The following is a 26,957-nucleotide window of genomic DNA, read 5'->3' on the forward strand; positions in this document are numbered from 1 at the left end:
CTTTTATACCAAATATACCGTTTAGAAACTCAAAAAACGTACATCTATAATCGATAAACGACAATTAGAAAATATCGTTGCTACTACACAACATGCTCATTCGGACGATCGAGCAGCTAGCTATGGTCCAAGTTTGTGGGCTGATATCATATTGCAATTGATAATAGACACAAACGGATGGGATGTTATTGATGTTAAATTGGGAGTTCATTGCCTGGGAATCTGTAACAGTGCCAATGCCTTCTTTGAGCAAGTTCAATAGTATAGCAAATTACTAGCTCTAATTTATCTATAGTCAATCTAATTGTCAATTAATACAATAGTTACCTACAAAACATCAATACATGGTCCCACATGTCATACACATATTTTGTCTTGGAGTCCACGTACAGCTAGCTATAAATTAGTAGCTCACATCTCTTCTCTCTCTACTCTTATCTCTCTAAATTATGCTTATAGTATGCTATTGTACCTGCTCTTAATCGTACTCCATTATTCTGGACATGACAGTGTTACATACAATTAAGCATGTGCCGGCACAGCATGATATTGCCGCCATTTGTCAACCGATCATGTGGAAAAACATGCAGGCATTGGTCGTGAAAAACCAGCGAATAGCCATCGCCATTTTGAAATGCACGAATTTTGGGCCAATAGGGATCAATATGGACCTTTGCAATAAACCTCGTGTGTTAAATCTGTAGCCCTATATTAAGTGAATCTAGACGCACACACTGACCATATACACCAATCAGTTGATGAATCTAGATAAAATCATAAATTCTTAAAATATGGAATGGAGTAAGTACTAGTTTAAATCTACGATGTTGTCAGCGTTTTGTCAAATTTTTTGCATTTCTATGAATTTAATCCTCAACACAACTGCTTTCTAGTATTAATCAAGTAAAAGTTTGTACGTCAGTTTGACAGTTGCTATGCTATATATGCTTTTGAGGTCCTGTTATTTATTAGGTCAGTAACCGGCATGAAAAACATAGCAGTAAATTAATATATTATTAATTAATTATTAGATATAAAAAATCAAAATTGATTTTAAAGAATTTTTATAAAAATTTTTAGTAAAAAAAATATACTTATTTTGTGTGCACGAAAAACAAGAGAATTTAGGTTACGAACGGCATGAATAGCCTTTAATATTAATATATAAAAAATGCATATGCTACTCTAGAAATGTGTGGTATGCTCGAACACAGGAACACCTATCAAATTAGCCTTTAAAAAACTACAGGTAATCTCCTATCAGATCTCCCAAAAGAGAGAAAGGTCATGGCACTCTAATGAATAATGCCCATGTTCTTCACCTAAAAGTTGCACCATGATTAATGATTATTAGTAGATCAGTGCTCATGGTTATTCCTTCATGTCCATCATATATCGTTGTGGCTCATCAAGGTGGATTAATCAACAAATTAACACCCATGCCTAATTGTCTAGGGCAATATGGGGTGTCTCACATGGATATATCTGGCACTATCTGCGCTGCCACTTTACACTCCAGCTGATGACAGGGTTAGTACATGTTCAGCTGCCGTCGCTGTTTCGTTGCAAAGTTTACACTCCAATATCGTAGTGGTGGGGCCTCTCTCGTTAGCCGCCTCTTCACGCAGCGCGGATCATCGTTATTCGCCATTGAAAATTTATCGGTTCTCTTATTTGTCTCCCATGCATTGTCTAATACTACTTTCATATTTTTTATATGATACCATTAAAGTTTGGTCTATATTTGACCACTTAACTAAATAAACCAAATTTTAACACAAAACTAGTTCACCCGCGGTACCATCAGCGCCTATCTGTAGCCTCCGGTCTTTAATAGATAACGATAGCGATGACCATTTTGTTTTTGCCACAAAAGGCAAAAAGATGAGCAAATCATAAACATAGCCCTACTAGGGAAAGATGAGCTCCCAATTATATATAACTAATACACAGATTTATGAAGTGCTTATTGCACCAAAAAAAACTTTTACAATAGTTTCCTATATATGAATGGTAGATATGAATGGTAGGTGACTAAATAAAATTGATGTTCCGTTTAATTTCCTAGAGTGATTTGGGTATTACACTAATTTTAAATTTATACATTTTACATTGGCGTAGAAAAGAATTTCATTTGTTTTTATATTAGTATAGATAGTTTTGTCAAAGTACTTGTTTGTTTCATGATATTTACTCTCTTAATCTCAGCTTTACATACGGGGAAATGATAACACGTGTTCAGTAACTATGGCGTCAAAAACAAACGCTATCAAAAAAACTGCCCTGTAACCACTTACATTCAATTTCGGCATGATAGCTAGCTTAAAAGTTTAATTATTTACACCACCGAGTTTAGCATAAGCTACAAGATCTGTGAAAAATATTCCCAATAGCGTATTAATTCTAATTCATCTCAAAGTTGTTAATTTACAAACAACTTTCACCCGCATCTTGTAAAAAGACTCTCAGTAGAGTATAATTCTAACCCATCAACAAGGTTGACCAAACAACTTTCACCCGCATCTTGTAAATACCACAGCTAATCTCGTCCTCATTAGAGCCTCTAGTGAATGGGGTGAACTTCAAACTGCGACTGACGACATGATTCTGATGAATATTATGGGCATGGATATTCAATATCAACATCTCTTTTCTGGACACTGCTACGACACGTCGCAGCAGCTGCACGACTCTGTCATCACCAACTAGCGTTTGCAGAACCGACATCACTGTCATACAGTACAATATCATTCGGAACATCTGTTGTGCAAGCCGTAATTTTCCCATGAAAAACTTCAGAATCTGACAGAATCTTGATCTCAACAGTGCCCTCCAGTGCTTCCTTAACACAAGCAGTTACAAGTTCCACCTCACTGAGCCTACTCTCCAAGGTTTCAGTCACAATCTTAAACCGACGAGTGTAGACTTTCATTTCAAGCAATCCTTTACTAAATTCCTTGTCATTGCACTCTTCATTCTCCTTAATCTTCAAATTTATCTCAAAAAATATTTCACCATAAAAAACAATTCCTCTAGTTGGTCCTGTGAGAATTATATCTTCATTCTACAAGAAAAATTACACAAGACGTTAGCCATATGTCACACTAATGATATATATAAAATAAATGATAATTATCCATAGAATATAATAGTATTGTTATTATTTATTAACCACCTTAAACCTGTACGCAGATTCATATTAAATTGATTTGCTAGCAACCTAGGCAAGAATTTGGACTGAGCTCATCAAAATTCACACAATCATTTAATTGCAATAATTATATATGATGACATGATCAATCAAATTAAAATATAATAACATGACTTAATATTTGAATACATAAAAAAAGTAGGTATTTGTGTTTTGTATGAAACTAGTCCAAGTCATGCATATAGACAACTCAAATGTAGCTAGGTTTAGTATGCCTTTAACTGTACATAACTGTAAAGAAATTAGTTCGATGTATTATGTGAAATAGGAGAGATTAATAGTGTGAAGAGATACTCTTTAAAATACCTCTGACTGGATAACTTGGCAATTGTTCCTATTGCGCCGGAAGATGGTGATGCAGTTAAAATCTAATCCATCTCTGACTATCACAGTCCCATATAGATTGATAGGGTAGCCAACATCTGATGATTTTACTTTCAGAGATATTACATTTAACGAGCTAGTCAAAATGTGATCCTCTGGGATAATTGCGTCTGTAAAACGCATTGGACCATATTGCGCTGACAAAATTGAAAATGGAGTTAGTTTGCAACAGGGAAGAATAGTGTGTTAACAAAAGTATACGTTTGATAATGTCTCTAGAGGACAAAAGTTTTCATAAGGTAAACAGGGTTGTCCCTATCTTTTGAGCTGTTACGGAAATACAATTATGAAAATTATTTTAGTTGTTTCAGAAACAAAATTATTGCAGTTGAGAAAGTATCTGGCTACTTTTTAATCTTATATATACTTCAGAAAATCCAACCATACACCTGTCCATTTGCTAAATAAGATCTATGAGGTCAGAGAGAGTATATGTTCATTAGCATACTGCATGGGATATTTTACAACTAGGGAGAAACTGAACTAAATCCATCGCAATATCTGCTCATCTTAGCAAAACCTAAACAGTATGAGCTGTCTAATTCTTCATATAACAGCTTACCTGTGTTTGGCTTGGACCTGCCCGAAATGAGAAAATTGATCATTTGCATCTCATCCACAGGAGGCAAACTACAATTTATCTGCTTGGTACCCCCCCCCCCAATGGCCCCATCATCCCTGACATCGCATGATCTCCCTCCTCATCCACCACCCTGGCTCAAGGACACTAACATTTCAGGCCCCCACACCTAAATGTCACTCACCGTCGGTGTCTAGCCCGTCCAGTGCAAGGTCTCCAATGAGATATAATTTACTGCCAATTTGCATTTTGCAATCACTGGAAAAACAAGACCCTAGCTGCTGGTGGTACTAGCACTGACTATCTATGCCAAAAGTGACAAACAGTCCTTTTGGGCAGTGTGGCAAGTTATCAATTGCAAGATAAGGAGTGGCGAATGATCAAGAGCCACTGTGAAGAGTGGCACATGATCAAATTTCTCCAGTCAGTGAGGATCCCATCTAGTGAATTTTAAGGTAGTTTGCTCCACTAAAAACATCTCCCAAATAGATACATGATAAGATATGAATCGGATATCTTTGATAGAAGGTGAGCAAATCATTTTTTCTGTGCTTATTGCATTGTTTCCTGTTCATGTGCCTGAAACTATTGGCCTGCCTTCACTCCACGTGTTTGATTGGATTATCAAAATCATGTGCATAGTGGGTGTGCGTTGATTTATGGAATATTGCTAGAGATGAGCGTAATCTTGCAGTGTGCTAGAAAAAAAATTGCAGTGTATTGATAACAACAATATGATAGACTGGAGTAATAGATTGTTGATGTGGCCATGACACATACTCTCCTTGTCAAGGTCGAAGATGGTGAGGTTTCGGAAGCAGGCGCACGTGTAGTAGCTGATCCCTGTCTTGGGGTCATGCTCCCAATACTGGGAAGCCAGAGCACTACTCCTCGCCCACCTCTCCTTCATCTCCGGCGTGTCCCGATAACTCGTCGGCCTCGGCCACCGGGGCTTCAAGCTCTGCTCCCGTCGCTTCTGTTTCGCTGCTTCCGCCGCCGCCTCCTCGTCGTCCTCCTCCACAAACAATGGCAAATCGAAGACATCCTCCACGGTGGTTCTTCAAAACCTAATCCATATGTATATATATTAATAAAATTCATATGTATTTATACTAATAAAATTGAAACATATCGGAAAGTCGACGGATGGGAACGAAAAGGCTGGAGAAAGGAATTATTTATATCAAAATAGTAGCAATAGTCTCCCACCTCTTCCTCCTACACCGCCGCCACCGAGCTTGTGGTTGGGGTTAGGGAGCTCGTGGTTGGGGTTAGGGACTTAGGGCCTGTTTGGGGGAGCTGGAAATTCTGAGAAGCTAGCCGGAGATTCTGGAAACTTGAGATTCTAAAAAGTTGAGAGGGCTCTGTTTGGGGGAGCTTCTGAGAATTTGTTGGCTAGTGTCCTGAGAGGCTGAATTGTCTGAAATACCCTGAAGTAGATGGGGATTCTGCTTATTTCTACATTGGTTGGTTTAACTACATCAATGTACATAAATGTTTTTATACAATTTTTAAAAAAATGTAAATTGTCATAAAGGTAGTCAAGAAAATTATAATTTCCTTTTTGAAGGCAATAAGAAAGTTAAATTACTTATGTAATAGGTTCCGTGAATATTACTTTGCCACCGCGATGTGTTCATAAATAAAGCACATACAAAATATTGCACTTTGTTGTGTTCATCAAGCACATAGCAAAATACTACTTCGCCAATACCATATGTACACCAAGCACATAACAAAGAACAACCTAAACCACTTTCATATTTCTATATATTGCGTCCTCTGTCCGCCATCAAAGCATTTGCAATAAAATCTCGAAAGACGCACATATCACCATCATTGGATGTGGTGCTGACATAATTGTCTTCTTCTTCAGGTGTATTGATAGGTGGCATATACTCTTCATCATTGTCACATCTCTCAAAAAGAACATCAGCCAAAGCACTATCACGGATGAAATTACGAAGGGCTATGCAAGCAATTATAATCAACTTTTGCTTCTCCACAGGGTAGCTAGGCATGTGCAACAGAATTCGCTATTTCATCTTCAACACTCCAAATGCACGTTCAATCACATTACGAGGAGAGGAGTGAGCATGATTGAATACCAAACTATTGGAATGTATATGTACAATAGGTGTATTGTTTGTGCTAGGTGAACATGGATTTTCAGCATAACTAGCATAAAAAGAACCCTATACCTGAACAAGTTCCATTTGAATCATCAAAATAACTAGCAGCAATTTGAGTAACCAAACCAGTTCACCACACATAAAAAATTTCAGATCCGAGCTAAGTGCAAAATAACACTAAAATAGATAAAAGGGGAAGAAGGAAAAAGGAACTCACCCTGTCCAGGTGTAGCACCGGAGGTGGAGGGGGCGAGAGAGGGAGTCACTGAACTCCGGCGAGGGGGACAGGCCCTAACAGCCGGCTAGAGGAGGAGGCCGCTCGTCGAAACTGAAGGAGGACGCCGCGCTCCGACAGAGGAAGGCTCGCCGCGCCCGCGGATCCTGCGCTGGAGAGGTGGCGTCCCGAACTGGGGAAAGAGGAGGCTGCCTGCCCCCGGCAACAGGAGAAGGCCGCCCGTCGCTAGTGGAAGAGACGCCGAGCTCCCTACTCCGGCGAGAGGGCGTGGGGAGGAGCAGGACGCCGTCGTCCAGATCCACGGACGAGAGGCCCTTAGGGCTAGGGTTACTCCGGACTTATAAAAGAGAGAGAGAGACGGATGAGGTTGGGGTTCGTAAGTTGAAACCATAACGATATCTGGGCTCGCTAAGGCCCACGGGATTGGAGAAAATAGAAAGAAAAAAAAAGGTAGGGAAATATTTGGGATTCGGAATATATATAAGAGAAACAAAATAAGGAAGGAAAATAGGAAAAAATGCGAATAGGTGTTTTTTATACTAGAACTCACCAAATCACCTATTGGGAAATGGAACTTGTAGTCTCCCGAGGGCACTCTTTCGATCTCGAACAAACATTAGGTTAGGACCATCAAGCTGTAAGTGCCTTATTGTATTCGTTAATCGTGATTCAGGTGAGGTGTAAAGACGTTTCATCATATTCGTTTTTTATCGCATCGTTTCATGCAGGGTTTCACTTATCGCGGAGGCCCCCCAAACCGCTCATGCGCAAAATAAGACAATAGATTTTAGCTATATAGTAGTTAATTTCATTATTTATAATATTAAATAGCTATTAAAAATAAGACAATATTTTATCTTTTATCATTTATCAGCAAAAGAAAACAATTGTGGTAATTATAGATAAAACCTTTTATATCTATGTTATTAGTGATTCAAATATTAATACTACAAAATAGACTAGGATGAAAGACCATGCATGATAAGAGTTAAAATTCAATTATGGTTGTTGTTGTAAGTTACTTCCGTCTGTCCCTAAATGTTTGACGCCATTGACTTTTTTATACACGTTTGGTCAATCATCTTATTCAATTTTTTTAAATATGTAAGCTATAAATAAAATGATATAAAAATATTTAATAATTTTGAATTTTTAAATAAGACGAATGGTTATAAAAATATCAACGGCGTCAAGTATTTAGGAACGGAGGCATAACAAGCAGACGTGGAAAGTTAATTAGCCAAAAAAAAAAGACTTGTGGGTTACATGACACGCGGACACAGTGGAGTAAACGGGAGAGCAATATTTCTTCCAACCTTAAGAAGCTGATTAGACGAGTTTCAAATAAAAAAGGAACTGATTAGACAAGCGGCCAACACACTAGTATGATAATTCAAAAATAAATACATAAATGCAATTAAAATTATGACTAAGCTGCCTCAGATCGCAGCTCAGCTTCATAGGCGATGAAATGGTGTCCCAATGGAGGTGTCCTATAATGTAACCACGTCGAGATGACATGCTCAGTTGCATATCCAGTTGAACGTGAATTTCAATAAACATATGTACAGAAATGAGACACTTTTAACGTAAAATGAATGAAACGCGGTCATTGACTCGTGGGCTCATAGATAATGGGATCTAATTATCGACGAACGCGTCAACGGTTAAGCCAGAAAATCTTAATCCAATAAAATGGAGGTGCATGTCAAGTAGGCAGGATTCTCAATTTTTTTTTTACAGGGCAGGATTCTCAAGTTGTGTTTAGATTCCAAGTCAGATGTTTGATCAGATGTCAGAAGGGGTTTTTAGACACAAATAAAACAACAAATTACAGATTCCGCCAAGAAACTGCGTGACGAATTTTTTGAGACTAATTAATTTATTATGAGCACATGTTGGTCACTGTAGCACTTATGGCTAATCATAGGTCTAACTAGACTCAAAAGATTCGTCTCACAATTTCTGTCATAACTGTGGCAATTAGTTTTTTTACATCTATGTTTAATGCTTTATTTATGTGTCCAAAGATTAGATGTGATGTTTTTAGGAAAAGATTTTAGGAACTGAACAGGGCTGGACGCAAACAAAGCAACATCACGCATTGGTGTTTCAGATAGCACCTAGGACGCGAGACAGAAGGGATAGATGCAACCGTATACTATTGTTCGACCGTACAAAGTACCCCAACGATGTACTGCTTATTAACTAATTTTGGAGAATCATGTGGACTCTTGCTTTAATTAATCAGCAGGTAATCAATAAACAAGGCAGCCACTTGCATATATAGAGTGAGAAATTTCACTGAAATTATGAGATTGGTTATGGCCATGTCGGTCTATGATTAAGTGTGTGCTTAACATGAGAGCTGATTTTAAATTTTAGAATTTGGTTTTGGATTAACTTTAGAGTTTGTTTTTGTCAATTTGGTTGTCCAGCGCTGTTTTTATAGTTGCTAAATAAAAGTACAAACAAAAAGATCTATGGCTGCTTTAGTCTCGTTTTCTTGTCACCAGGAGGAATAGAGGAATTAGAGAACTGATTGGCGCAGAGCCATAAATTGTCACGTTAAAATTTAGGTATGCCACAATTGTTTAGGTAGTTCTTTGGATGGTTGCTACAACTATGACAAGTCATACTTCATTAACTAATTGGTCAATGCAGCCTACACTTTAGTTTTACTTTAAATCATGAGACTACTCAAGTCTCAAACGTGGAATATTGGAGTAGGTTGTAGTTTTGTCATCCAGGATTTGAACTCAAGACCTTTGTCTTTGATACTATGTTAAGTTGCATGCATCGATCAATATAAAAGCATAAAAATACGGGCAGTTCACTTTATACACTCCAACGTATCCTAGTTAAGATGTGATTAATTGTCACGCAGTTGGTTATAAAAAACAGTGTACATACTAGTGCCGCACAAGATTTTCAAGATTTTTAATATAAAAACTTTTATACCAAATATACCGTTTAGAAACTCAAAAAACGTACATCTATAATCGATAAACGACAATTAGAAAATATCGTTGCTACTACACAACATGCTCATTCGGACGATCGAGCAGCTAGCTATGGTCCAAGTTTGTGGGCTGATATCATATTGCAATTGATAATAGACACAAACGGATGGGATGTTATTGATGTTAAATTGGGAGTTCATTGCCTGGGAATCTGTAACAGTGCCAATGCCTTCTTTGAGCAAGTTCAATAGTATAGCAAATTACTAGCTCTAATTTATCTATAGTCAATCTAATTGTCAATTAATACAATAGTTACCTACAAAACATCAATACATGGTCCCACATGTCATACACATATTTTGTCTTGGAGTCCACGTACAGCTAGCTATAAATTAGTAGCTCACATCTCTTCTCTCTCTACTCTTATCTCTCTAAATTATGCTTATAGTATGCTATTGTACCTGCTCTTAATCGTACTCCATTATTCTGGACATGACAGTGTTACATACAATTAAGCATGTGCCGGCACAGCATGATATTGCCGCCATTTGTCAACCGATCATGTGGAAAAACATGCAGGCATTGGTCGTGAAAAACCAGCGAATAGCCATCGCCATTTTGAAATGCACGAATTTTGGGCCAATAGGGATCAATATGGACCTTTGCAATAAACCTCGTGTGTTAAATCATTAGCCCTATATTAAGTGAATCTAGACGCACACACTGACCATATACACCAATCAGTTGATGAATCTAGATAAAATCATAAATTCTTAAAATATGGAATGGAGTAAGTACTAGTTTAAATCTACGATGTTGTCAGCGTTTTGTCAATTTTTTTGCATTTCTATGAATTTAATCCTCAAAACACCTGCTTTCTAGTATTAATCAAGTAAAAGTTTGTACGTCAGTTTGACAGTTGCTATGCTATATATGCTTTTGAGGTCCTGTTATTTATTAGGTCAGTAACCGGCATGAAAAACATAGCAGTAAATTAATATATTATTAATTAATTATTAGATATAAAAAATCAAAATTGATTTTAAAGAATTTTTATAAAAATTTTTAGTAAAAAAAATATACTTATTTTGTGTGCACGAAAAACAAGAGAATTTAGGTTACGAACGGCATGAATAGCCTTTAATATTAATATATAAAAAATGCATATGCTACTCTAGAAATGTGTGGTATGCTCGAACACAGGAACACCTATCAAATTAGCCTTTAAAAAACTACAGGTAATCTCCTATCAGATCTCCCAAAAGAGAGAAAGGTCATGGCACTCTAATGAATAATGCCCACGTTCTTCACCTAAAAGTTGCACCATGATTAATGATTATTAGTAGATCAGTGCTCATGGTTATTCCTTCATGTCCATCATATATCGTTGTGGCTCATCAAGGTGGATTAATCAACAAATTAACACCCATGCCTAATTGTCTAGGGCAATATGGGGTGTCTCACATGGATATATCTGGCACTATCTGCACTGCCACTTTACACTCTAGCTGATGACAGGGTTAGTACATGTTCAGCTGCCGTCGCTGTTTCGTTGCAAAGTTTACACTCCAATATCGTAGTGGTGGGGCCTCTCTCGTTAGCCACCTCTTCACGCAGCGCGGATCATCGTTATTCGCCATTGAAAATTTATCGGTTCTCTTATTTGTCTCCCATGCATTGTCTAATACTACTTTCATATTTTTTATATGATACCATTAAAGTTTGGTCTATATTTGACCACTTAACTAAATAAACCAAATTTTAACACAAAACTAGTTCACCCGCGGTACCATCAGCGCCTATCTGTAGCCTCCGGTCTTTAATAGATAACGATAGCGATGACCATTTTTCACATGTAGACAATTACATTATTATTTATTTTCTTGTTTATGAACAAATGTACTTTAAGTATAAATTATTATATATTTGCATTAAATTTTAAATAAGATAAACGATCAAGCATATACTTAAAATTTAGTTAATGGTGCCATCTATTAGAATTGAAGGGGTATCTTTCACTAGGTTTTTAACTCTAGCCACAATTTTCCGTATAAATGTTCTAATGTTATGTGTTTTGTCTAAAACAATGATTATTGTAGTAAAATGTGTAGTACTAAACTTCTCTAGAATCTTAGTCCTCGTTTTTGACGCTTATAAGCCAAAATTTAAATTTTATAACTTAAATTTTGATTTAACTTTTGGGGAGTTTTCACCGTAATTTCTCTTTTAAGTCGTTACCTGAAAAGGTTTACCTAAAATCATTTTTAGTCATTACTAAATTGCTTTACTTATGTTTAATTTCAGCAAAAAGCAATGAAGCTGTCACAAGAAATTCAACTGGACTCTTCGGAGGCCCGGTGAAAAAGATATTTTTCACGTCAATCTTCATCAGTAACGATCGGGCCGGCGCGTGGCCTGCAGGCTAGAATTGGGCTGCATTTCAGACTTTCCTTCTACAAGGGGAGCTAGCTTGGGCTGCTTTGTTTTGACTGTCTAAAACATAAATCCCAACTCGATTGATCTATCCATACGAAAGTCCAGAATCCACACCAGGATGTCAGCACCCTGTTCATCCCAAAACAGAAGCATCCTGCTCGCAGCAGGATGAAAATGATCGGAAATGGTACAGCGTTTTTTATGTTTATAAATTTAAATGTTTGTTTTCGCTGAAATTAAGTATACAATTATGGGTACAACTCTTTATACATGATCTTATTGAGTATTTTGTTATGATTTGATTTATTACTATAGGAACTTTAAGCAAAATATTTCAAGAAACTCCGGATTTATGTCAAATAGTCATTCTCACATTGCATGATGATAAAAAAAACATAGTTATTAATGATAGATTGACCATTTATATATATGTGTGTAAACTTTCTATGCAGAAACTGTATATAGGTTACGTGTAATGAAGGTCCAATGAAATCAGATTGATCTATGTAATGTAAGCATGCACATGCACGTGCAAGAGAAAAACACAGTCGGTTTTGTGGATTTTGCGCGTGTAGTGCAGGGCCACTGTGGCTTGGTGCTACAATGGCCGTGCACTCCAATCAACTTTTGCTATCGAATTCAAATCAGCTAGTTGTGGCGGAGTTCATCGGGAATAGCCAAAATAGAACCAGGGTTGAGAAAATTTTGAATAACAGATGAAACAGTAGTATTTTGAGATGGAGGGTGGTACCGTGGTAGTATATAGCACCATCAAGAATTCAAGATGACTTACGCTTAGGGGAAAACCATATCTTCAGTTTCAAAGGACGAGGGCCAAAATGCCAAAAAGAAGGGTGAAATCACAATTGTATTCCAAAGCAGGGTTAAGAACACAACTATCCCTATCATAGAGAGTAGTTAAGGAGAGATATCAGATTTTCCAAGCACATTTAAGTTTAACAATCCAGAGCAACACAATAATGTAAATGTCCAGTAAATGTTCTTAATTTCTACATATAAATGCATGGTTTTCGTTAATTAATTGTACTATGTATCAACATGCATGCATGCATCAACATGCACGGACACTTATGTTCAGTTATATACCTACCTTTTCTCAACAAACAAGATAGTTCTTCATACCTACGTATATAGCTAGAGAGCGTATGCAAAGCAACGACGTAATAGTTGGCTTATCTTGCAGAATGCACAAACAGCACCAACATAATATGTATTATGTATGCATGTACGTCGCAAATGGCAATACTAGCCTGCAACAAGATCTTTGGTGCGTACTGAAATGGATAATCTCTAGGAGTATTTTGTCTCAAAAAAGAGGTAGCGATAGACGTGTCAATATGTACAGTTTCCTTCGAGTAAAAGACAACAGGTATATCAAATGGGCAAAACAACACCAATCGCAGCAAGCAACTCGTCGAACGTGTGTATGTCTAGATTAGGCATCACCTCGAAAGCTTGTCTTCCTTCTCTAAGAGCCTTGCAGCAACTACTCCACCGCTGAACGAGAACTGTGTGCTCCTTCCTGACTTTACTCTTATCATTCACTGACCTACCTATCAGGTATACAGCCTACTTCATAAGAGGGAACCTGAGCACCTCTGAAAATACAGCGCAGGACATAAATAGCATCTTCTGTAGGTCGGGTATTTTGACTCTTCCAACTTGCTGAACCGAATCATATAGGCTCAATGTCTTGTATATGCGGATTGGAGTTTCTTTGCTAATTTTCAGTTCAGATATATCGGCTGACATACCTCTAACACCATAGTTGGACTCAAAGGGAATGTTCTTCACCTTGTAATACTTCTTTCGCTCATTGCTTGCATAGTCTGGAACAATCTTAGGATCGAGGTCCGGGAATTTGTGCCACCCGGGGCACGGCGCTAGCGTAGACGACCGGTGGCGGATCCAACATGGGAGCGGCGGGGTCTCGAGCCCCTGCTACCCCCGTTAAATCTATTGGAGCCCCCATAAAGACCCCCCTAAAATTTTATGGTGAAGATTAGTAGAAACGGGGGCTGAAACTCTATCTAATTTGTTCAGACCCCCCTAATCTCGTTGGCTAGATCCGTCAATGTAGATGACTGACTCGTTGAACGCCGCTCCCGTCGCCAGATCCTTCCGAAGCACGCTGTCAGCGAACTACCTGACAGTGAGGCGAGCGGCATCGCGAAGACGGCTGAGAAGATGGGAGCGGAGGGTGTGCCGGATACGCTACAGTCAACACTGCAAGGCGAGGAGAATATGGCCCGTCCAGAGCAGGTGGGTCGGCCCAACAAGCGCTACGGTGGCGGGTGCATGTGTAATAATTTTTTGGAATTTTGAATTTTATTTATTAAATAATTTACAAATTTAATTTTGCATTTCAAAAATCACAAAACTAACATTCTGCCGCTCTCTATGAGGGCGGAAAGGTGACGTGGCAAACGGTCACTCGGTTGCGAGCAATAGCCGTAACAGCGACACGGCGAATTTTGCTTTTAGGCCCTTTCCGCCGGCAAGGGCCTAAATGCAAATTTGCCGCGCTGCCAAGGAAAAGGAATTCTACGATTGAACCAAGAATTTTTCGATTAAACCGTGGTTTGATACATATATGTATATCGTATGTAATTGTTTAATAATAAGAACTAGCTTAGCTCAGTGGCCACCATTTCACTCTTTCATTTAGAAGACTAAGGGTCGAATTCAACCAAGGGCATATTTTTTTTGATTTTTTCTCAGGCTTGCAAAAAATAGGAAGAAATATCCTTTGGCAAGGATTTGATCTCGAGTATTCTAGATAGGAGAAGAAGAGGATGACCACTGAGCTAAGTAGTAGTATTGATCGGAAAACTTCATACATCATAGATATATGTATTAAACCACGGTTAAATCATGAAATTTTCGGACGGCGTGGCAAATTTTGCACTTAGGTCCTTGCCGCCCTTACAGAGGGCGGAAAGGGTCTAAAAGCAAAATTCACCGTGTCGCCGTTTACGGCCGTTGCTCGCTACCGAGTGGTCGTTTGCCACGTCACCTTTCCGCCCTCCTAGAGGGCGGCAGGAGGTTAGTTTTGTGATTTTTTTGAAATGCAAAATTAAATTTGTAAATTATTTAATAAATAAAAAATTCAAAAAATTCTAATAGCTAGACTAGTGAAGAGGAGAAAATGGACATTTGACCACATTCAAAAGGCGGTTTCGCCAGAATGCCATCCCGAAAACGCGTTTCGGTAAAATGCCATACCGAGCAAAGGTTTACAGCCATTTTGCCATTTTTCTGGTTTTATTCAATTTCTTAATTTTTTTGCCTCATCCACCGGATGGGCTAACCAAATTGTCCCTCGGTCGATCTGTTACAAAACAGACCGACGTCGCGGCGCCTCCCGGTGGTGGGTGAAGGAGACGTCGACGTCACCGCCGGCTGCGAGCGCGGCGAGGGGTTGCTAGCCTAGATAGCCGCTGCCGCTGCTGACGAGTACGCGCCTCCTCTCCTCCATCTCTCTCTCTCTTCATGAGGGGAGCGTGAGATCTGCAATAGCATCGCAGCTTCAATGGCGAAGTACCTAGCCGAAGGATTCGAAGACGGCGTGGAGGCCATAGCCGATGGAGCGGATGTCTACCCGGAAGGCGCGGAGGCCGGGCAGTGCGTGGAGGAGGAGCCGCGGCAGCCCATCTGAGGGCCAATTTGGTCGACCCATCCAGTGGACGAGGCCAAAAAATTGAGAAATTGAATAAAATGAGAAAAATGGCAAAATGGCTGTAAGCCGCTTGGAATGGTATTTTAGCGAAACGCGTTTTCAGGATGGCATTATGGTAAAACCGCTTTTTGAACGTGGCCAAATGTCTATTTTCTCAGTGAACAGGGTATAAATATGTAACAGAACAGGGAGAGGAGGCTGGCGGGGAACACGCGGTGGCGTAGGCAGCGGCAGCTCGATCCGGTCGGATTGAGATGTTCTTGTATCGTGTTCTTACCGGTTCATCAATACCATCTGCTATTTTCCCTCTGGTTTCTCACACATGCATCCTCGACGGCGCAAGCCGCGTGGTTGCTGCCGGCGACGCCCGGTCACTGGAGGCGTAGGTCGCAGGCCGGCGTGACGGTAGGCCATGGCGCGAGCAGCAAGGGGCTAGGGCGTGGTCCGCGCGGACGCACGGTCACGCGGGCCGCGCAGGGGAAGGCCGTCCGCCGCCGGCAGCAGCGCACCAAAGTCCCAGGCGGCATGCCACACCTCGAAGCACACATCCTCGACGGCGCGAAGATGCGGTCGGCGCCGGCGCACGCCGCGTCGTTGCTGTCGTCGACGTCTGGTCACTGGAGGCGTAGGTCGCAGGCGTGACGATAGCCCATGGTGCGAGCAGCAAGGGACTAGCGCGTGGTCGGCGCGGACGCACGGACACGCGGAGGCGGTGCGGCCGCTCAGGGGAAGGCCGTCCGCCGCCGGCAGCTGCGCACCAAAGTCCCAGGCGGCATGCCACACCTCGAAGCACGCATCCTCGATGGCGCGAAGATGCGGTCGGATCCGGTGCACGCCGCGTCGTTGCTGCCGTCGACGCCTGGTCACTGGAGGCGTAGGTCGCAGCCGTGACGGTAGGCCATGGCGCGAGCAGCAAGGGGCTAGGGCGTGGTCCGCGCGGACGCACGGACACGCGGAGGCGTTGCGGCCGCGCAGGGGAAGGCCGTCCGCGCCGGCAACAGCGCACCAAAGTCTCAGGTGGATGCCACACCTCATGCACGCTTCCTCGACTGCGCGAAGATGTGGTCGGCGACGGCGCACGCCGTGTATGCATGCACGATGCTGCCGGCTGTGGATCTGGCCGGACGAACGGGAAGATCGAATAGCTAGCAGGTAAGTAACCCTAGCGAGCGGTACGGTGTGGAGAGCACCGTGAAGGTAAGCTAGGGCTCTGGCCTACCTGGATCTAATTAAGCTGCGGAACAAACCTCGATCGATTTCGCGAAATGGAAGCAACCAGCCAGGACAAGAGGAAAAAAATGGTGCGAAAAAATGAAGAGAGAGAGAGAAGTACCGGAGAGGAAGTACCGGAGGCGGAGGAGGAGAGGCGGAGACGGCGGCGTGCCATGGCCATGCCGCACGCACGCACTGCGAGTGTTTGTTTAATTGTTTATGTGCTCTACCCCTACCCAAGCAACGAATAGCAGTAGGCTGTCCGTGAGCGTGCTTGCTCAGTTAGTTGGACCGGGCCTTCCCAGAACAACCTTCCTTTTGTTTCGGCCCATTTCGGGTTAACACTTTATTATTTATATTTATAAAGTATTTACTTACTTCCTCAGAACTGTAATCTACGCACTCGCTAACTGCTGCTCCCTCCGTTTCATAATATTAGATGTTTGACTTTTTGCTTCCCATGTTTGATCATTTGTCTCATTCAAAAAAATTATGAAATATTATTTATTTTGCTTGTGACTTACTTTATTATCAAAATAAATTTAAGCACGATTTGTTATTTTTTTATATTTGTACTAAATTTTTAAATAAGACGAATGGTCAAACGTTGCAACTAAAAAAATCAAACATCTTACATTATGAAACGGAGGTAGTAATGTTTAGGTCTGGTATTGTTCTTTCTAAAAAAATTATGTTTAACTTAAAATACATTTAAAAAATAAGTTCAATATTAAATATGCTTTTGAGTAACTTAACCATCAACATAAATGAAAATTCATTTTCATGAAATTACATGTACTGCATTGTGGAAGAGTAAAAATAAGTAACTATGTGAATAAAAATTCACAAGTAAACACAGCACTTTTTTTTTCTAATACAAGTAAATTCACATCATACAGTTACTAACTAGTTTTCATGTTATTACAAGCAGCTACAGTACTAGAGTACCTCTAAAAAATTGATAGAAATTCTAGTAATTTTTCATAATAACTACGTCCCTAGAGAAGTAAAGAACAAGAATAAATCTAAATAATTTGATGGACATAGTAAATCCAAAGTCAAACATATACTAAAAAAGTTAATAATGTCATTTATTAAATACGAAGGGAGTACTTCTCGACGAGCTCATCTTTTGGTTTTGCTTATACTTATAAGCTAAAATTTAAATATTTAATCTTAAATTTAGAGTTGATTTTAGAGTTTTTTTATTTTAGTTTATTTTTCAGTCTTTGCTTTTAGGTCATAAGAACACATGTCTATAAAAGTTTTAATCATAAATCAATTATCATCTCTAAATACGTCATGTTGTTTTTGCCACAAAAGGCAAAAAGATGAGCAAATCATAAACATAGCCCTACTAGGGAAAGATGAGCTCCCAAATATATATAACTAATACACAGATTTATGAAGTGCTTATTGCACGAAAAAAAACTTTTACAATAGTTTCCTATATATGAATGGTAGATATGAATGGTAGGTGACTAAATAAAATTGATGTTCCGTTTAATTTCCTAGAGTGATTTGGGTCATTTAGTTATTACACTAATTTTAAATTTATACATTTTACATTGGCGTAGAAAAGAATTTCATTTGTTTTTATATTAGTATAGATAGTTTTGTCAAAGTACTTGTTTGTTTCATGATATTTACTCTCTTAATCTCAGCTTTACATACGGGGAAATGATAACACGTGTTCAGTAACAATGGCGTCAAAAACAAACGCTACCAAAAAAACTGCCCTGTAACCACTTACATTCAATTTCGGCATGACAGCTAGCTTAAAAGTTTAATTATTTACACCACCGAGTTTAGCATAAGCTACAAGATCTGTGAAAAATATTCCCAATAGCGTATAATTCTAGTTCATCTCAAAGTTGTTAATTTACAAACAACTTTCACCCGCATCTTGTAAAAAGACTCTCAGTAGAGTATAATTCTAACCCATCAACAAGGTTGACCAAACAACTTTCACCCGCATCTTGTAAATACCACAGCTAATCTCGTCCTCATTAGAGCCTCTAGTGAATGGGGTGAACTTCAAACTGCGACTGACGACATGATTCTGATGAATATTATGGGCATGGATATTCAATATCAACATCTCTTTTCTGGACACTGGTACGACACGTCGCAGCAGCTGCACGACTCTGTCATCACCAACTGCGTTTGGAGAACCGACATCACTGTCATACAGTACAATATCATTCGGAACATCTGTTGTGCAAGCCGTAATTTTCCCATGAAAAACTTCAGAATCTGACAGAATCTTGATCTCAACAGTGCCCTCCAGTGCTTCCTTAACACAAGCAGTTACATGTTCCACCTCACTGAGCCTACTCTCCAAGGTTTCAGTCACAATCTTAAACCGACGAGTGTAGACTTTCATTTCAAGCAATCCTTTACTAAATTCCTTGTCATTGCACTCTTCATTCTCCTTAATCTTCAAATTTATCTCAAAAAATATTTCACCATAAAAAACAATTCCTCTAGTTGGTCCTGTGAGAATTATATCTTCATTCTACAAGAAAAATTACACAAGACGTTAGCCATATGTCACACTAATGATATATATAAAATAAATGATAATTATCCATAGAATATAATAGTATTGTTATTATTTATTAACCACCTTAAACCTGTACGCAGATTCATATTAAATTGATTTGCTAGCAACCTAGGCAAGAATTTGGACTGAGCTCATCAAAATTCACACAATCATTTAATTGCAATAATTATATATGATGACATGATCAATCAAATTAAAATATAATGACATGACTTAATATTTGAATACATAAAAAAAGTAGGTATTTGTGTTTTGTTTGAAACTAGTCCAAGTCATGCATATAGACAACTCAAATGTAGCTAGGTTTAGTATGCCTTTAACTGTACATAACTGTAAAGAAATTAGTTCGATGTATTATGTGAAATAGGAGAGATTAATAGTGTGAAGAGATACTCTTTAAAATACCTCTGACTGGATAACTTGGCAATTGTTCCTATTGCGCCGGAAGATGGTGATGCAGTTAAAATCTAATCCATCTCTGACTATCACAGTCCCATATAGATTGATAGGGTAGCCAACATCTGATGATTTTACTTTCAGAGATATTACATTTAACGAGCTAGTCAAAATGTGATCCTCTGGGATAATTGCGTCTGTAAACGCATTGGACCATATTGCGCTGACAAAATTGAAAATGGAGTTAGTTTGCAACAGGGAAGAATAGTGTGTTAACAAAAGTATACGTTTGATAATGTCTCTAGAGGACAAAAGTTTTCATAAGGTAAACAGGGTTGTCCCTATCTTTTGAGCTGTTACGGAAATACAATTATGAAAATTATTTTAGTTGTTTTAGAAACAAAATTATTGCAGTTGAGAAAGTATCTGGCTACTTTTTAATCTTATATATACTTTAGAAAATCCAACCATACACCTGTCCATTTGCTAAATAAGATCTATGAGGTCAGAGAGAGTATATGTTCAATAGCATACTGCATGGGATATTTTACAACTAGTGAGAAACTGAACTAAATCCATCGCAATATCTGCTCATCTTAGCAAAACCTCAACAGTATGAGCTGTCTAATTCTTCATATAACAGCTTACCTGTGTTTGGCTTGGACCTGCCCGAAATGAGAAAATTGATCATTTGCATCTCATCCACAGGAGGCAAACTACAATTTATTTGCTTGGTACCCCCCCCCCAATGGCCCCATCATCCCTGACATCGCATGATCTCCCTCCTCATCCACCACCCTGGCTCAAGGACACTAACATTTCAGGCCCCCACACCTAAATGTCACTCACCGTCGGTGTCTAGCCCGTCCAGTGCAAGGTCTCCAATGAGATATAATTTACTGCCAATTTGCATTTTGCAATCACTGGAAAAACAAGTCCCTAGCTGCTGGTGGTACTAGCACTGACTATCTATGCCAAAAGTGACAAACAGTCCTTTTGGGCAGTGTGGCAAGTTATCAATTGCAAGATAAGGAGTGGCGAATGATCAAGAGCCACTGTGAAGAGTGGCACATGATCAAATTTCTCCAGTCAGTGAGGATCCCATCTAGTGAATTTTAAGGTAGTTTGCTCCACTAAAAACATCTCCCAAATAGATACATGATAAGATATGAATCGGATATCTTTGATAGAAGGTGAGCAAATCATTTTTTCTGTGCTTATTAAATTGTTTCCTGTTCATGTGCCTGAAACTATTGGCCTGCCTTCACTCCACGTGTTTGATTGGATTATCAAAATCATGTGCATAGTGGGTGTGCGTTGATTTATGGAATATTGCTAGAGATGAGCGTAATCTTGCAGTGTGCTAGAAAAAAAATTGCAGTGTATTGATAACAACAATATGATAGACTGGAGTAATAGATTGTTGATGTGGCCATGACACATACTCTCCTTGTCAAGCTCGAAGATGGTGAGGTTTCGGAAGCAGGCGCGCGTGTAGTAGCTGATCCCTGTCTTGGGGTCATGCTCCCAATACTGGGAAGCCAGAGCACTACTCCTCGCCCACCTCTCCTTCACCTCCGGCGTGTCCCGATAACTCGTCGGCCTCGGCCGCCGGGGCTTCAAGCTCTGCTCCCGTCGCTTCTGTTTCGCTGCTTCCGCCGCCGCCTCCTCGTCGTCCTCCTCCACAAACAATGGCAAATCGAAGACATCCTCCATGGTGGTTCTTCAAAACCTAATCCATATGTATATATATTAATAAAATTCATATGTATTTATACTAATAAAATTGAAACATATCGGAAAGTCGACGGATGGGAACGAAAAGGCTGGAGAAAGGAATTATTTATATCAAAATAGTAGCAATAGTCTCCCACCTCTTCCTCCTACACCACCGCCACCGAGCTTGTGGTTGGGGTTAGGGAGCTCGTGGTTGGGGTTAGGGACTTAGGGCCTGTTTGGGGCAGCTGGAAATTCTGAGAAGCTAGCTGGAGATTCTGGAAACTTGAGATTCTAAAAAGTTGAGAGGGCTCTGTTTGGGGGAGCTTCTGAGAATTTGCTGGCTAGTGTCCTGAGAGGCTGAATTGTCTGAAATACCCTGAAGTAGATGGGGATTCTGCTTATTTCTACATTGGTTGGTTTAACTACATCAATGTACATAAATGTTTTTATACAATTTTTAAAAAATTGTAAATTGTCATAAAGGTAGTCAAGAAAATTATAATTTCCTTTTTGAAGGCAATAAGAAAGTTAAATTACTTATGTAATAGGTTCCGTGCATATTACTTTGCCACCGCGATGTGTTCATAAATAAAGCACATACAAAATATTGCACTTTGTTGTGTTCATCAAGCACATAGCAAAATACTACTTCGCCAATACCATATGTACACCAAGCACATAACAAAGAACAACCTAAACCACTTTCATATTTCTATATATTGCGTCCTCTGTCCGCCATCAAAGCATTTGCAATAAAATCTCGAAAGACGCACATATCACCATCATTGGATGTGGTGCTAACATAATTGTCTTCTTCTTCAGGTGTATTGATAGGTGGCATATACTCTTCATCATTGTCACATCTCTCAAAAAGAACATCAGCCAAAGCACTATCACGGATGAAATTACGAAGGGCTATGCAAGCAATTATAATCAACTTTTGCTTCTCCACAGGGTAGCTAGGCATGTGCAACAGAATTCGCTATTTCATCTTCAACACTCCAAATGCACGTTCAATCACATTACGAGGAGAGGAGTGAGCATGATTGAATACCAAACTATTGGAATGTATATGTACAATAGGTGTATTGTTTGTGCTAGGTGAACATGGATTTTCAGCATAACTAGCATAAAAAGAACCCTATACCTGAACAAGTTCCATTTGAATCATCACAATAACTAGCAGCAATTTGAGTAACCAAACCAGTTCACCACACATAAAAAATTTCAGATCCGAGCTAAGTGCAAAATAACACTAAAATAGATAAAAGGGGAAGAAGGAAAAAGGAACTCACCCTGTCCAGGTGTAGCACCGGAGGTGGAGGGGGCGAGAGAGGGAGTCACTGAACTCCGGCGAGGGGGACAGGCCCTAACAGCCGGCTAGAGGAGGAGGCCGCTCGTCGAAACTGAAGGAGGACGCCGCGCTCCGACAGAGGAAGGCTCGCCGCGCCCGCGGATCCTGCGCCGGAGAGGTGGCGTCCCGAACTGGGGAAAGAGGAGGCTGCCTGCCCCCGGCAACAGGAGAAGGCCGCCCGTCGCTAGTGGAAGAGACGCCGAGCTCCCTACTGCGGCGAGAGGACGTGGGGAGGAGCAGGACGCCGTCGTCCAGATCCACGGACGAGAGGCCCTTAGGGCTAGGGTTACTCCGGACTTATAAAAGAGAGAGAGAGACGGATGAGGTTGGGGTTCGTAAGTTGAAACCATAACGATATCTGGGCTCGCTAAGGCCCACGGGATTGGAGAAAATTGAAAGAAAAAAAAAGGTAGGGAAATATTTGGGATTCGGAATATATATAAGAGAAACAAAATAAGGAAGGAAAATAGGAAAAAATGCGAATAGGTGTTTTTTATACTAGAACTCACCAAATCACCTATTGGGAAATGGAATTTGTAGTCTCCCGAGGGCACTCTTTCGATCTCAAACAAAACAAGCAACGGATTGAGCGCGCTAGCGCGAAAGCGTTAGTTTCGCGCTAGCACGCGCATCCGTTTTCTTGCTTCTAATCCAAAATGCTAGTTGCCTTGTAACGCATACACTTCCGTGTTTGTCCCATCGACGAAGGCCAATGAGACTACTATAACCACTGAGATTGTAGAGCAGGTACTAGTATTGTGGATTGATTCATTTCAGTTAAAAGACCCGACGTGGCAAAGCCTTGCGTTAAAATAGTACTCGGTGTAGTTCGTCGCCATCCACTCCTCTCTTGATATATAATCCAGTTTCTGCTATGGCCCCCAATAGCATATCCTCTCAATCGATCGATCTTCAATTAGCCTGCATCATCACCACATCAATATAATGAATAGACGGATCATATCAAATATCACCATCATCATCGACTAAACTGTACTGCATAACTATCATGCATGCATGGCATATCTAGAATATATATTAAATTATAATGGTATATCTACAAATAGATGAACTGTAACGGTATATTTCAAAACCTTAAAAATTGTAATGACATGGATCCAATTAACCCTAAATTATAATGGCATATCTATGAATATATGAATTGTAATGGCATATTTTAAAACCGTAAAAAATATAATAGCATGGACGATCCAATTAACCATATTGAAGGGTTAATTGGGTCAGGTCATCATCATCAGACGACGACAAGAAGATCAGTATATCAAAATGTATGTACGATGATCAATCAAATGATAAACATTACAATGAAGCATGCATATGGATCAGTACTTAGGTGTTAAGCCTCCTACCCAGCGACCAGCGAGCTTGGCACGGCGCGGCCATGCTCAAAGCAGACATGCGGCGTCGCGGTGATATGGGCTGGTCCGCGAGTAGCGCGGGCGTGAGAGATGGAGGGGAGGCAGATCATTGTCTGGGCAGAGCCACATCACGTAGCCGCCACTTTCTTAGCAACCTCTGTCGTCCGCTGCTCGGCTGCTGCAGGCTCCAAGTGTAGCTGGCTCGCCGCCGCCGGTCACCCGGGGCACGGCGCTAGCGTAGACGACCGGTGGCGGATCCAACATGGGAGCGGCGGGGTCTCGAGCCCCTGCTACCCCCGTTAAATCTATTGGAGCCCCCATAAAGACCCCCCTAAAATTTTATGGTGAAGATTAGTAGAAACGGGGGCTGAAACTCTATCTAATTTGTTCAGACCCCCCTAATCTCGTTGGCTAGATCCGTCAATGTAGATGACTGACTCGTTGAACGCCGCTCCCGTCGCCAGATCCTTCCGAAGCACGCTGTCAGCGAACTACCTGACAGTGAGGCGAGCGGCATCGCGAAGACGGCTGAGAAGATGGGAGCGGAGGGTGTGCCGGATACGCTACAGTCAACACTGCAAGGCGAGGAGAATATGGCCCGTCCAGAGCAGGTGGGTCGGCCCAACAAGCGCTACGGTGGCGGGTGCATGTGTAATAATTTTTTGGAATTTTGAATTTTATTTATTAAATAATTTACAAATTTAATTTTGCATTTCAAAAATCACAAAACTAACATTCTGCCGCTCTCTATGAGGGCAGAAAGGTGACGTGGCAAACGGTCACTCGGTCGCGAGCAATAGCCGTAACAGCGATACGGCAAATTTTGCTTTTAGGCCCTTTCCGCCGGCAAGGGCCTAAATGCAAATTTGCCGCGCTGCCAAGGAAAAGGAATTCTACGATTGAACCAAGAATTTTTCGATTAAACCGTGGTTTGATACATATATGTATATCGTATGTAATTGTTTAATAATAAGAACTAGCTTAGCTCAGTGGCCACCATTTCACTCTTTCATTTAGAAGACTAAGGGTCGAATTCAACCAAGAGCATATTTTTTTTGATTTTTTCTCAGGCTTGCAAAAATTAGGAAGAAATATCCTTTGGCAAGGATTTGATCTCGAGTCTTCTAGATAGGAGAAGAAGAGGATGACCACTGAGCTAAGTAGTAGTATTGATCAGAAAACTTCATACATCATAGATATATGTATTAAACCACGGTTAAATCGTGAAATTTTCGGACGGTGTGGCAAATTTTGCACTTAGGTCCTTGCCGCCCTTACAGAGGGCGGAAAGGGTCTAAAAGCAAAATTCACCGTGTCGCCGTTTACGGCCGTTGCTCGCTACCGAGTGGTCGTTTGCCACGTCACCTTTCCGCCCTCCTAGAGGGCGGCAGGAGGTTAGTTTTGTGATTTTTTTGAAATGCAAAATTAAATTTGTAAATTATTTAATAAATAAAAAATTCTAATAGCTAGACTAGTGAAGAGGAGAAAATGGACATTTGACCACATTCAAAAGGCGGTTTCGCCAGAATGCCATCCCGAAAACGTGTTTCGGTAAAATGCCATACCGAGCGAAGGTTTACAGCCATTTTGCCATTTTTCTGGTTTTATTCAATTTCTTAATTTTTTTGCCTCATCCACCGGATGGGCTAACCAAATTGTCCCTCGGTCGATTTGTTACAAAACAGACCGACGTCGCGGCGCCTCCCGGTGGTGGGTGAAGGAGACGTCGACGTCACCGCCGGCTGCGAGCGCGGCGAGGGGTTGCTAGCCTAGATAGCCGCTGCCGCTGCTGACGAGTACGCGCCTCCTCTCCTCCATCTCTCTCTCTCTTCATGAGGGGAGCGTGAGATCTGCAATAGCATCGCAGCTTCAATGGCGAAGTACCTAGCCGAAGGATTCGAAGACGGCGTGGAGGCCATAGCCGATGGAGCGGATGTCTACCCGGAAGGCGCGGAGGCCGGGCAGTGCGTGGAGGAGCCGCGGCAGCCCATCTGAGGGCCAATTTGGTCGACCCATCCAGTGGACGAGGCCAAAAAATTGAGAAATTGAATAAAATGAGAAAAATGGCAAAATGGCTGTAAGCCGCTTGGAATGGTATTTTAGCGAAACGCGTTTTCAGGAAGGCATTATGGTAAAACCGCTTTTTGAACGTGGCCAAATGTCTATTTTCTCAGTGAACAGGGTATAAATATGTAACAGAACAGGGAGAGGAGGCTGGCGGGGAACACGCGGTGGCGTAGGCAGCGGCAGCTCGATCCGGTCGGATTGAGATGTTCTTGTATCGTGTTCTTACCGGTTCATCAATACCATCTGCTATTTTCCCTCTGGTTTCTCACACATGCATCCTCGACGGCGCAAGCCGCGTGGTTGCTGCCGGCGACGCCCGGTCACTGGAGGCGTAGGTCGCAGGCCGGCGTGACGGTAGGCCATGGCGCGAGCAGCAAGGGGCTAGGGCGTGGTCCGCGCGGACGCACGGTCACGCGGGCCGCGCAGGGGAAGGCCGTCCGCCGCCGGCAGCAGCGCACCAAAGTCCCAAGCGGCATGCCACACCTCGAAGCACACATCCTCGACGGCGCGAAGATGCGGTCGGCGCCGGCGCACGCCGCGTCGTTGCTGTCGTCGACGTCTGGTCACTGGAGGCTTAGGTCGCAGGCGTGACGATAGCCCATGGTGCGAGCAGCAAGGGGCTA

The 26,957-nt window shown here is 41.0% G+C and overlaps 2 pseudogenes; both read right to left on the reverse strand.

Moving 5' to 3' along the window:
* Positions 1-2,414: 2,414 nt before the first annotated feature.
* LOC121055504 lies at positions 2,415-6,196 on the reverse strand (annotated as a pseudogene).
* Positions 6,197-18,597: 12,401 nt separating this feature from the next.
* Positions 18,598-21,531, reverse strand: LOC121055615 (annotated as a pseudogene).
* Between the last annotated feature and the right edge of the window lie 5,426 nt (positions 21,532-26,957).

Source organism: Oryza brachyantha, chromosome 10 (genome assembly GCF_000231095.2).
Source record: "Oryza brachyantha chromosome 10, ObraRS2, whole genome shotgun sequence".
Lineage (NCBI taxonomy): Eukaryota > Viridiplantae > Streptophyta > Magnoliopsida > Poales > Poaceae > Oryza > Oryza brachyantha.